Genomic DNA, 13,455 nt, shown 5'->3' with positions numbered 1-13,455 from the left:
CTTGTTCTTGTTCTTCTTCTTCTTCTTCTTCTTCTTGGTCTTCTTCTCTATTTTTGATAGAACACAAAAGGCTTGACTTAATTTCGGTTTTAACCAAAACAACCAAAAAACATTTCGATTTCGGTTTCGGTTTGCCATCTTGTTAAATTGGTTTTAAAAATTTTGGTTTGGTTTTGAACTGAAAAAACCAAATGCTCACCCCTATAGAGAAATCCCAACTGGAACACCTCTGTAAGGGCATAAAGACACTTTATCAAAATTGTGGAAGGCTCACATGCTTGCGATGAGCACAAAGAGCCATTTAAGACTTGCAATGGACATAAAGGACCACCCAAAACCTACGATGAGCAATGAGCGCCACTTGAGACTTGCGACAAACATAAAATGACGTTGCTAGTCTGAGACAAACCCAATATGTCACTAGCACTTTGCGATGATCACCAAACGATAGCCTATGCTGTGTAATGAACGGTGGATAGACCCCGAAGTCCAATGACACCCGCCTATAAGTGATCAATGCCCCTTCTTGTTGTGACGAGGCGCCTTGAAGATGATTGAATAGACATCTAAACACACTAGCTAGATCCACCCTCCGGGGTAAAAGCAATTGGTTGCAAATGGATCTACAAGAGGAAGAAGGGCCCCGATGGCAGGATTGAGACCTACAAAGCTCGTTTGGTGGCGAAAGGGTATACTCAGAAAGAAGGCATTGATTATGAGGAAACCTTTTCGCCCGTGGCCATGCTTAAATCCATTAGGATCCTGCTAGCTGTAGCAGTGTACCATGACTACGAGATTTGGCAGATGGATGTCAAAACTGCGTTCCTGAATGGAGATCTTAATGAAGATATCTACATGCAGCAGCCACAAGGCTTCATTGCTGCTGGTCAGGACACATGGTATGTAAACTTAATAGATCCATATATGGACTTAAGTAGGCTTCTAGGAGTTGGAACATCCGCTTTGATTCAGCTGTCAAAACGTTTGACTTTGAGCAGAATCCGAATGAGCCCTGTGTTTATAGGAAGTCCAGTGGAGATAAGATCACCTTTTTGGTGTTGTACGTGGACGATATCCTACTCATTGAGAATGATGTAGGAATGTTGACTTCAGTCAAGGTATGGCTATCACAACAGTTCTCCATGAAAGATCTAGGAGAAGCTTCATATATACTGGGTCTTCGACTCTATAGAGATAGATCGAAGTGGATAATTGGATTATCCCAGGCTGCTTACATTGACAAAATTGTCAAAAGATACAGCATGGAGAACTCCAAGAAATGAAACGTTCCTTTCAGGCATGGAGTCACTCTCTCCAAGAAGATGTCTCCAAAGACTTCTGAGGAGATTGAGAGCATGAGAGATGTTCCCCATGCCTCAGCCGTGGGGAGCATCATGTATGCCATGCTATGCACTCGCCCGGACATTGCTCAGGTGGTGAGTGTGGTAAGCAGATTCCAAACCAACCCAGGGCAGGAGCATTGGACTGTTGTGAAGAACATACTCAAATACCTTCGAAGGATAAAAGAGTTTTGTCTGGTATTCGATGGTAGTTCACTGCAAGTTCTAGGGTATACCGATGCCGATTTCCAATCGGATCCAGATGATAGAAAGTCTACATCTGGGTATGTTTCCACGATAGGATCGTGTGCTGTTTGCTGGAAAAGCAGCAAACAAGGGTCCATTGCAGATTCCACAACCGAGGCCGAGTACATTGCCGCAAGTGAAGCTACCAAGGAAGCCGTGTGGATGAAGAAATTCATACACGAATTGGGAGTGATACCGTCCAGCACATCACCCATCCCGTTGTTGTGTGACAACAATGGAGCGATCGCCCAAGCTAAAGAGCCTCGGGCCCACTCGAGGTCAAAGCACATCGAGAGGAAGTACCACGTACTACGGGAGATCGTTGGTAGAGGGGACGTCCTAATTCAGAAGGTAGCATCAACGGATAATGTGGTAGACCCATTGACTAAGCCACTGACACAGAAGGTGTTTGAGAAACACGTGGAAAGTATGGGACTCCGGCTTGTATCAGATTGGACCTAAGTGCAAGTGGGAGCTGTTAGACAGTTTTGTATGCCCTTAGCTTCAATCCGATTTGATGTACTTTTGTTATTTAGTGGAAATAAATAAAGTGCATGTTTGATTCATGTTGTTTGGTACAATTCTGTGTAAGACCCTAAAACTGGACACTTATAGAGACTTGTGTTAGTTTTAAATGTTCACAGCCATTGGATAAGTCTGGGGAGATTTATCCTGCCAAGGCTGATACTGGTGTGCCACCAAGTGTTGGGATGGCTTGTCTCAGCCACCAGGGTAAGACCCAAGGCACATGCAGTATGGGATTACTCGAATCCTTGAACCGGACCAGATTTCCAGTATTGCCCTGGACCTTGGAGATAGATGGACAAAACTGAAAAGTTACACCTGACCCCTAGACTCGATTATGACACTTCACTAGGTGTCGGATCGGGCTGTCTTTGATATGCCAATCAGTGAGATCCTTAGATGGGGTTCAAAACCTGGGTATGTTGGGACAGTCTGAGAATTCATCTGAGTGGGTGATCATAGTGACAGGATCAGCCCCTTTGTCGGACAAGGATAATGATAGGGAATGCACTCTCTCTGATGGAAACCAAATTGCCGACAATTGATTTCAATCGTTGGAATTTTGTTTTGCAAAATTAAAATATAATATATGTACGGTTTCGAAATGTTTGCAAATGGTTTTAATTCCTGGGATCCATGTGAGTGGAGAGTGCGGCACTGTTCCTTGCAACCGAGGGAGAGGTCCTCTCTTGTCGGGCAGTGCTTGATCATTAAGGGCTGAGAGGTTAAGTGTAAGACCATTTAGGATAATACCTGATGGGCTAATCTTGCACCTGCCCACAGTCCCTGGGTTTTTATAAGATGGCTTGGCCCAGGGACCACTTAATGTAAGTGTTGGGCCCATAGGGTCCATGTGATGGGCTCAGGGGTTCATTGAGCTTTTCAGTGAATTCGGCTGAGCCTTGTAATAAAGGCTGGGCCGAACCCATGTGGCTGGTGTGTAGATCAATGCTTGGGTCCCACACCATACAAAGAAGCCCAACTGGGCAGCAAATTGGAAACTAGTTAAACACTGAACACTTAATGGGCCAAAAGCCCATTTCGAGCTAGGCTGATATGATCACCCATCTATGGGGCGAATCTGATATTAATGTTAGTAAAAGGATAGGGCCTTTAACCTTATCCACTCCAAGAGACCAAATTCAAATTAGATTTGAATCTGGTAACCTCTTGATAAAATCAGGAGTAAGCTAACTTAATCTGCAGATAGGATTAAGATAATCCTCTATCCAAATACTGAATTGGATTGTGATAACTCCTAATTAGGAGGTTTCTTAATCAAGAAGAAAGGAGGAGAAACCCAAGAGAAATATATCAGATTTTGAACCATGGGTTTTGGTCAGGAAAACTCCCTACGAATTGAGATTAGATCTCATACAGACTCTAGAGAGAAGAGAAGCAGTTCATCCATCTTCGTCCCAGGAGTTCTCCTCCAGCCGCCACCATTCCCTCTTGCAAGATTTGATCTTTGCAGCAATAGGGAGTCAAGAAATCAGTTCTTGACATTAGTCTTGCGAAAAAGACTGAGAAAGATTCAGTGGTCAGAGTTTCCAGAGGATTCTTGCGAAGGATCCAGTGTGTAGGATGCACCCTGCTGGTTCCGTTCCATCCACAACTGTGTCATCTTCAGCTGGAGTGGATCTTGGTTTCTTCTTTGGGCGTGAACACCAACTTTGGGAGATACTGCTTCTCCGAATTAGGTATATTCCTCCCTTTTGTTTTTTGGTTCAGATCTGGTTCGATTATGGTTCAAGTAGGATCATTGAATACAGTATTCTAAATTTAGGGAATATGATTCCCAATTGGAAGAAGGTAAGAAAATTTTTGAAATTCTCCCACCCATTCTGCAACCTTATTGAAGTCCATTAGATGGATCCTACCATTCTTTCACTATAGTGAGGACAAATATCCCCTTAGTAGGAAAAGTATCATTTTATATCTTTCTCCTTATAGTCTTGGGATCCTCTCGATAAAAAAGGGACAAAACACAATCCTTGGGGATCATTGTTATTGTCATCCGAGACTTCTTAGTCTCTTAACCTTGACCTAAACCCTATTCCATCTTCGTTTTTCAAGGAGACCATCCCGCACACCCTCACCACCATACTAACAATAGGAGATGAAAGTCAATAGAGAGACATGAAGGTATGATATGAAGGGGCTACCATACTAGAGGATGTATCCTACCACCTCTTGATTTTTAGATCTAAACCCTAAATTCTTAAACCTCATACCTTAAAATCTAAACTTGTACACCCTAAACTAGAGGTGGATTCGAGCTGAGCCAAGCCGAATAATACCAGGTTCGAGCTTGGCTCGAGATTGTTCTACAAGGCTCGAGCTCGAGCTTGAGCTCGGTTCGAGCCAGAACCTTGAGCCCGAGCTCGACTCGAGTAAAAAATGCATAAGCTCGAGCTCGACTTGGCTCAATCTCAATTTTGAGAAAAAATATGTTATAAAAATAAAAACTATATATATAAAAAATTATTTTATATTTAAAAAATTAAGAATTATAATAATTAATAATTATAATATTTTTATTATATATATTATTTTCTATATATATTTGAATCGGCTCACGAGCCTCATGAGCCAAGCTCTAATAGGTTCGAGCTCAGCTCGTTTAATAATCAAACCACTATATTAGGCTCGAGCTTGGTTAAAACTAAATCAAACCAAACTCGAAAAACTCATGAAAAGTTCGACTCGTTGCCACCCTTACCCTAAACTCGAGAACTCTATAACCAAAAGAAAAAAAAAAAAACTCGGGAACTCTAAAATTAGTGTAGGAGCCAAGTATTTTTCAAGATTAGGAGGGTCAAAGAATCTTTTACACATTGACATGACTCCTTTGACACGTGAGACAAGAACAAACTAAAACAATCCTAAAGTAGAATCGTAGAAGGTAGGCATTAGAAAAACACGTGCACAAATATTTCGTGGTCAGTCAATTATGTTATCGCATCCAATCACATCACACGTCATCATAATAATCTATTTTAAACAAAAGAATTCAACAAGCGCACTGCCGCACTCTCTCTCTCTTCTCTCTCCACACTAATCTAACGGAGTTGTTTTTTTTTTTTGGAGCTCGGTAGATGAATACAAAAGATGGTAGGAACTAATGAACTTTGCATTTTCACTTTTATCCGCCAAAACTGAAAGCCGATACTCAGAACATAAAAAGAGAAGAAAAGGAGCAAAGGAATAAAGTATTCTGGGCACAATAATTTTGTCTTTTGACCTTTTAATTTTAATTTGTAGGATTTCAGTAATCACTTTAGCTTTTGAAGCAGCCAACCGCCAAGTTTGAAATAAAGGAAAAGTATACAATATTTATAGACAATAGATTATTATTATTATTATTATTATTATTATTATTATTATTATTATTATTATTAGTATTAAACCAAACTCAAACCCAAGTTCATGATTGAAGAATAGAATAAAATGCTTCATAATTCATACTGTTACTTGATTATAGTTGCTTTTCTCTCTCTCTCTTTTTTTTTTCTTTCGGTATTGTATATTTAAAAGGGATTAAGGGGTGGGCATATAAGAGAGTACTACACATCATGAGATTCACTGACCTTATCATAGAGAGCCTGCTGTCATGCAGGTTTGATATTATGTCTACATATTTGGAGGGATAACAAGAGACCATCTTAGCTATTAGGCCATTGACTATGAAAATATCAGGATGCACGTGAGGCCCATTCACGTTATAAACCTGCACTTACACGGGTTTGATTTCACACCTCCATATTTGAAGGGACATCAGGTAGGGTTGTCAAATGGACTGGATTTGGTCCAATTCAATCTAATTCATGTGAGTCTATTATAAATAGATCAGGTCTAATTCAATCCAACGTTTAAACCCTCTAATTTGTTCAAATTTATTTTGATTTAGATTGGTTTCAATTCAAACTTGGTCGATTGACACCTATATTCCTATCTTATTTCAATGGACTATAGATTGGCTTAATCCAACCCAATCCAATATAAATTTATTACGAACAGGCCAAGTCCAATTCAATCTAATAAATATTTGGACCGGATTGATCCAATCCAATATATCTTGTTGGTCCATCCAATCCGTCCAAATTGATTTTGGACAAGACGAGGTCCAATACTCCAATCCAAAACCAATCCGTTGACAACCTTACCAAGTGACTATCTCGGTCACTGAATAATTGAGTTTAGGAGATGAACTCAAACGAAATGGTTCACTTCAATAAATTGGGCAAATAGAGGTCACTCTCATTGCAACTAGGCCATCCCTTATATTTACATATAAATTTGGTTTAAGGTGGTAATGGAATATTTAGTTTATCTCAAAAGTATGGAAATCTAAATCTCTTGCATATTCGATTAAAGACCGTTTAAAATTGAATATTGTATCTCTTGTAAGAAGATTTTGACAATAACTAAAGCATTGTTCAGAAAATCTTTTGCTTTGAGCTTTGGGCTGTTATGTTTTATGCATTTGGTAAGAATTACTTTTGAAAAAAAAAAAAAAACTTGAACCATAGAGCATAAGTCTAAAATTGGAGTTTCATGTTTTTCAGCTTTAGGCCATGCTTGGGAGTGTTTAAAAATAAGTACTTATTTGGGCTATTAAGTACTTTTTGGTATTTGGGAAATAAGTCCAGAATAAGTGCTTATTTTTAAACCCAAATTTTCAGCTTTTTTTAAGTGCTTATACAATAAGTACTTATTCAATTTTTTTCTTCCAAAATTATCCGTAGTTGAATTTTATAAAAGTATTTTTATGAAAGCATTTTTATAAAGCACTTATAAAAGTATTTTTATGAAAGAACTTTTGAAAAAACACTTTTATAAAAGTATTTTTATGAAAGAACTTTTACAAAAGCACTTTTGTAAAAGTACTTTTATGAAAGAACTTTTACGAAAGCAGTTTTACAAAAGTACTTTTATGAAAATACTTTTACAAAAGTACTTTTTATGAAAGCACTTATAAAAGAAGTGTTTTCATAAAAATAATTTAATAAAAGTTCTTTCAAAGGGTATATTTTGAAAATTTAAAAGAAAATGAAGAACAAAATAGTCACAAATGCTTATTTAAGTGCTTATTAGAGAAAGAGACTACCAAACAACCAATATAAAATAAGTGCTTATTTTTTTAAATAAATACTTAAAAAAGTTGGGTGCGAAATACAAATAAGTATTTATTTGAATAATAAACACTTATTTTTAACTTAAACACTCCCATACGTAGCCTTAAAAGCATAAATTCTTGACCTACAATCTAAATTAAACAAAAATATGTAACAGATAAGCCTTTTATTCATTAACAAAGCTTTAGTATTCTTCTTGTGCTATTAATACTAAAGGTAGTATGCCTTCACCTACTTTGTTTTATTCATTAAATGTTAAAGAAATATTATATTAATTGAAAGAAAATATTTCAATGTAAAATAGTTTTTTCTTCTTGTTTTCTTCAAAAAAAGAAAATAAAAAGAAAAATGAAACAAATCTTTATTACATAAGCATGAGTTTCTATAAGAAATTTGGCACTCGTGCATCTGCATGGTGCAACGTAGCATGACTGTATGCTGACACACGTGGACCGTAAAGGCCGGAGTGACGAAACCTTTTTGGTGCAACCGAGTGCAGCATGAAGTGCAACTTGTTATTGCAAACCATGCAAGTCAGCTTTTTCATTATAAATACAGAAAACGTGTTTCTAAGTCTACTCCATGAGTCTTGATGGCGGTGTAGTTGTGGACTTTTTTCTCTAAGGACTGTACACAGTCTGCAGAAAACCCACAAGTGTCCCAATTAAACCCTTTGTTTTAACTTTTAAATGCGAAGGTTTTGTGGAAAGATGCTGGTAAAGGGCCCAATTTTGCCTGGCCCATCACTACGAAACCATAACAACCATAAATAGCCCAAGCCCAACCCCTAATCGTAAAGTGACTGGAACAAGAGCATTACGTTCAGTGTCGGTGGGGGCCGGGCGGCGGGGGGCGTCGCTTTGCCGCAAGAGGCAAGTCTTAATCTAAAGAATACGAACGATCCATAATTCCTTTATGGGCTCACACAGAAATATCTTTAGGCCCATCTTGAGTCAAAGTTGTCAAATTTGTTCGGCTATTGCCTCGTAGTGGGTCCAAATTCCTTTTTGATTCTTATTTTTTCTGATAGATCGGATTACATTGATTTAATTTCATTTGGATGTCAATCCTACGGCCTAGTAACAATGCATGTTTATTTTTATTTTGCTTCATTGATTAGACAACGGAGTAGCTTGTCGCCATACGGCCCATACCCTAACCTTCAAACCCTAGTGACAATAGAATTTGATTCCGATAGAATCAGTCAATGCTTTTTGCCTTTTTGGACTTTTCTTCAATAAAATAGCCCTCTTTTCATATTCAAATTGGTTCCTCTCTGTTACAAGATTAGAGATTGTATTTTAAATGCTAAGGGTTCATTTGGCTTGCACTTGAAATCTAAATCAAAATCAGAATCAAAATCCTTTGAAATCAGAATTAGAATGGTTTATTTTTATAGTCTGTTTGGTTCAGACAGGAATAGGAATTGGAATTAGAATAAGTTAGAATGAGATTTCATTCCCAAGGGTAGGGGTGAGCATTCAGTTCGGTTGGGTTTACAAAAAAACCGAATTACAATAAAATCAAACCAAAACCGAAACCAAAATACAATAAAACTGAAATAAACAAACTGAAATTTTTTGTTTGGTTTTCGGTTATTTTGGTTAAAAACCAAATTTAATTGATATATATATATATATTATGAAATTGAATTTCATTATAATACATTATATATAGTATATTAACTTATAAATATATAGCATATTATATATTATATATTACATATTACATAATAAATTTTAGTTAATTCATTTTTTTCGGTTAACTGAATTTCTAAATCTAAAAACCGAAATTCTTAAAAACCAAATTACCCAAAAATCGAACCGAAAAAACTGAAACCAAAATTTTTGGTTCAGTATTTTGGTTTTAACTGAATAATGCTCACCCCTACCCAAGGGAGGGGGAGGGAATGGTCATTTCCTTAATTGGGGGAATGCCATTCCAACAGGAATGGGAATGGGATTTCGATTCTGCACAAACAAACAGTTGGAATCGGAATGACCCATTTTGATTTTGATTCCAAACCCCTATTCCTTTGTGAACCAAACGGGCCCTAAGTTCGAGTTCAAATCTCTGCCCCACAATGCCCCACAGCACATCCCCGTCGTGTTTTGGGAACATCTCCTGATGTGCTATGGGGTGTTCCCAATACATGGCGGGGATGTGCTGTGGGGTGTTGTGGGGCAGCCCCTTGTGGGGCGGAAATGTGAATCCCCTAAGTTCATTCTATTCATTCACTTTAAGTCCCACATTTAAGGTATTACCTCCATTCTCTCTCATTAAATCCCATATTTACCATATATTTGTTTCTTAGCATTAAATTCGACTAATTAAAGACATCAGCAACAATTTAAAAGTAAAAAAACTATATTTTTAAAGTTGATGACTTAAAAATAAAACTGGTTTTTTCAAGTGGTAGGTAAACAATTCAACCTTTTGGGTCAAACAGGTGAACCCACAATACCATAATTAAATACTAAAATTTTAAAATATAAATAAAAATATAAAAAAAAAGAAAATTTTAGGCACATCGTTGATACTATATATTTGTCATATTAAACAAAAAATAGGTATGATAAATAGGGAGCATCTTTACTAATGATGGAAATGGAATACAAAATTTAAAACTAACCTAGAAATAAAGTCATTTTCTTACATGAGTGGTGGGTCAAAGGTTCAAATATTCAAGTCAAATGAGTTCACCCATGATGTTATATATAGTTAAATAGTAAAACTCTTTAAAACTATAAAATATACAAAGAATTATGACAAACTTACAAAAATAGAAAATCTTAGAAACATCATTAATATTGTATTAATCATATTAAAAAAAAAGTGTGATAAACAAGAATTATTTTTATTAACGATGTGAATGAAACACAAAATTTAAAAACAATCTAAAAATGAAATTGCTTTCCTATCTAGGTAGCAGGTCAATAGCCTAACCTTCTAGATCAATTAAATAATAAATATTTAAAAATATGAAACACAAAATATGAAAAGTACATGAATTTTATAGAAAAAATTTAACACATCTCTAATTTTGTATGCTCATCATATTAAATAAAAATAAGTGTGAAAAATAAGATATGTTTTACTAAATATAAAAATGCAATACAAAATTTAAAATCAACCAAAAAGTAAAACACTTTTCCAATCCATGTGGTGAGTCTGGGTCATCAGTTCAACCACCTAGGTCAAATGGGATAACACATGACAGCATAATTAAATAATAAAAATTTTAAAATAGACAGGAATATAATAAATTATAAAATAATAGACTTTCTTTGTAGAAAATACGGTCACAACTCTAATATTATATATTCATCATGTATACTAGGAAAGTAAATTTAATAAATAGAACATTTTTATTATTGATGAAAATGAAATACAAAAATTAAGGAAAATGGTTCAATTAATTAGGTCACCATGTTATTGACTAAGTTAATTGATTTTCACAAACAAGCGATTTAGTGATAAATGGACCTAAAATCTTGGTTGAGAGATAGATCAACCAATCTGACCAGTTAATTTGACTCTGGAACTAGTGAAGAACATTGATGAAAGACCAATATTATAAAATTGATTGGAACCACATCTCTCAAATACATGCATGGTAGGTCAAACTTGACATCAACAAGTGAATAATACACTAACCCAATCTAAAAGAATATTGTATTATTTATAAAAAAAAGAATCTAAAAGAATATTGTATTCTATTAAGCAACCCTAATAGGCCAAATGTCGATAAGTTGCGGCTGCACTGGGAAACTCACCTAGCATTATTTTCTAGCAAAGAACCTCTTTAATCATTTTTTTTTAATATTTTATCAGAAACATATTGAGAAGAACTTCTCTTATTAGGTATAGGTCCCTTTGAGATCCATTATAAAACACAAAATTTTGTATGGGCATATGGTAGTATTAGTCAATTAATGTAAAGAAAGTCTAAATGAACCAGGAATCTTACAAGTTGCAGCATGGTGGGACCAACATGGCTCATTGTGTTCCTTCCCACCAAGTTCCTCATCAAGTAAATTTCTTCTTTTAAAGGCTAAAGTATCTAAAACAAGACTCCAAACCCAACCAAATTAATTAAGCCCATTTCCACCAATCTTTTGAATTTAGTATTAATACTCCAAAAACTTAGACATCATTAAGATAAACTCTAATGGATAATAAGTTACAATAAGCCTGATGTGGACTGGTAAACTTGATAGATGACCAACCTAGACATTCTTCTACAAAAGTTGATGGGTCTGGGTTCTGGATTAGCCTATCCAATCCTTTCACTTGGGATGAGATAGGGTAGGAGACTAATTAATCAAATTTGGAATCATGTTTCAGTCAGTCACATTCTGCCAAGTAAGGGCCCTCCACAATTAAATAAAATTGCATCTTTTGAAATTATATCCTAACCACTGTTGACTGTTGTTACTAGAAGCCATTTAAACAACTTAATTTTCATGCATTTGTTGTGACATAGCCCACCCTATTATGGCCATGAGCATTATTATTAGAAGAAAATTTGGTATTATGGTATAAGATTACCCACTCCCAACAAAGGAACAAAGATGATAGAAAGAGGAAAGAAAGACTCTTGAACCTAAAGAGTGAGCATAGAGAGGGTAGATACAACATTCCATCACAATTCACAAATGCATGGGAGAGTGCAAGTGAAAAAAATGCAAATTCTCATTTAATTTTATTATGGGTTTTACTTTATTCTGCTTTATGTCTTAATTTACTTCTTTTATAATACAATCAAATAAAATAAACTAAAATTTGAAACAAAAATAAGTCAGAATTTACACTCAAATCATATGCACTGCCACAGTTTCGCATCAGTGCAAATTTATTTGCATTGCAACCAACACACAGCCTAAAGAAGTAGTACTGAGCCAAAATGATGTAACGAACTACCAGCATTTGAAATTCAATATGACATGATTGGCATATTTGTGATGGAGATATCTTAATTAATTAGGATTTGGCATCTTAATCACAAATCTTTCTTCGGGACTCAACTGCTCAACCAAATTTTATTTGGCATATATAGGAAATTGGAGGAGCACTTCCCTCCCAAGACAGTTTTTTTTTTCTTTTTTTTTTCTATCTTCATTATACAATCACAAGAAGATCTAAACAGAAACTATAGAATAGAACAAAGAGTTTAGGAACTTCACAAGTAAAAAAAAAAAAGAGAGAAAACTCTGGCTCTGAAATATAGTAGCAAAGAGATAGATGGTGAAACTTGAAAGAGATGTTACTTATATTTTGGTCAAGCTTACAAATCATATAATTGGCATGCCACAGTAAGAAAAGAAATCTTCTAGACAAAGCAATGAGAAGTGTTTCAACCATTTTGGCTCTCTCTCTCTCTCATTTTGGGATCATCATTCTCGTTTGGACAAAGTGAGTATTGATATGAAAGGAATCTCTATATTTAATGATCAAAGTTCAAACAGATGGACTAATAATTTTGTCATATAAAATGATTTTGTTTTCTATTATTAGTCAGAAGAGTGCTTGGTTATTTCGCCAAGAAAGGAATATTCCCAAATCAAGAGCTTAGTGAGGTCTGGCCGATTATCAGAGACATAAAATGACTTGGCTTCAAGCCTTGGTTGGAGAATATGTTATCTACTGAAAGTTTAAATGTTGTTTTTGTTTTCCTGAATCCTGATTGCAGTTTATTTATTATACCAAAAAACAAGGTGAGCTTCAATATGTACAAAAAAGGCAATTTAGATGAAGATCAGAGAAAAATGGATTAGGAAGGATTTATTTATGTGAGAATGAAATTCTGATTATCAGAATAAAATACAATATATATAGAACCTATATTTATTTTACATATTTGCATAAAGATTCAAACAAGTAGTGTCATATTTTTACTCTTAAAGTTCTTTTCCAAATGCGTATATCTATTTTCACAAAATGAGTATGGGCTTCAAATGTCTACCTACAGTAGTCCAAAAAGGTTGGTGGCAGTTGCATCCAGTAAAAATAAAAAATAAAAGAAACTCATTCCAAATGATATAGAATTAAAGTGGGTTATTATTTAGAAATAAAACTTTATTTATCAGAATATTGGCCCTGTAATTAGTACGAGGTGGTCACTCTCTAATATAAATTCAATAGGATTGGATTTGGATCCTATCTAATCATGACCCGATCCATTTGCACCCCTATAAATTATATTA

This window comes from Nelumbo lutea, chromosome 7, assembly GCF_056320005.1.
Source record: "Nelumbo lutea isolate HS-2025 chromosome 7, American lotus-T2T, whole genome shotgun sequence".
Classification (NCBI taxonomy): domain Eukaryota; kingdom Viridiplantae; phylum Streptophyta; class Magnoliopsida; order Proteales; family Nelumbonaceae; genus Nelumbo; species Nelumbo lutea.
This window is presented reverse-complemented; position numbering follows the sequence as displayed.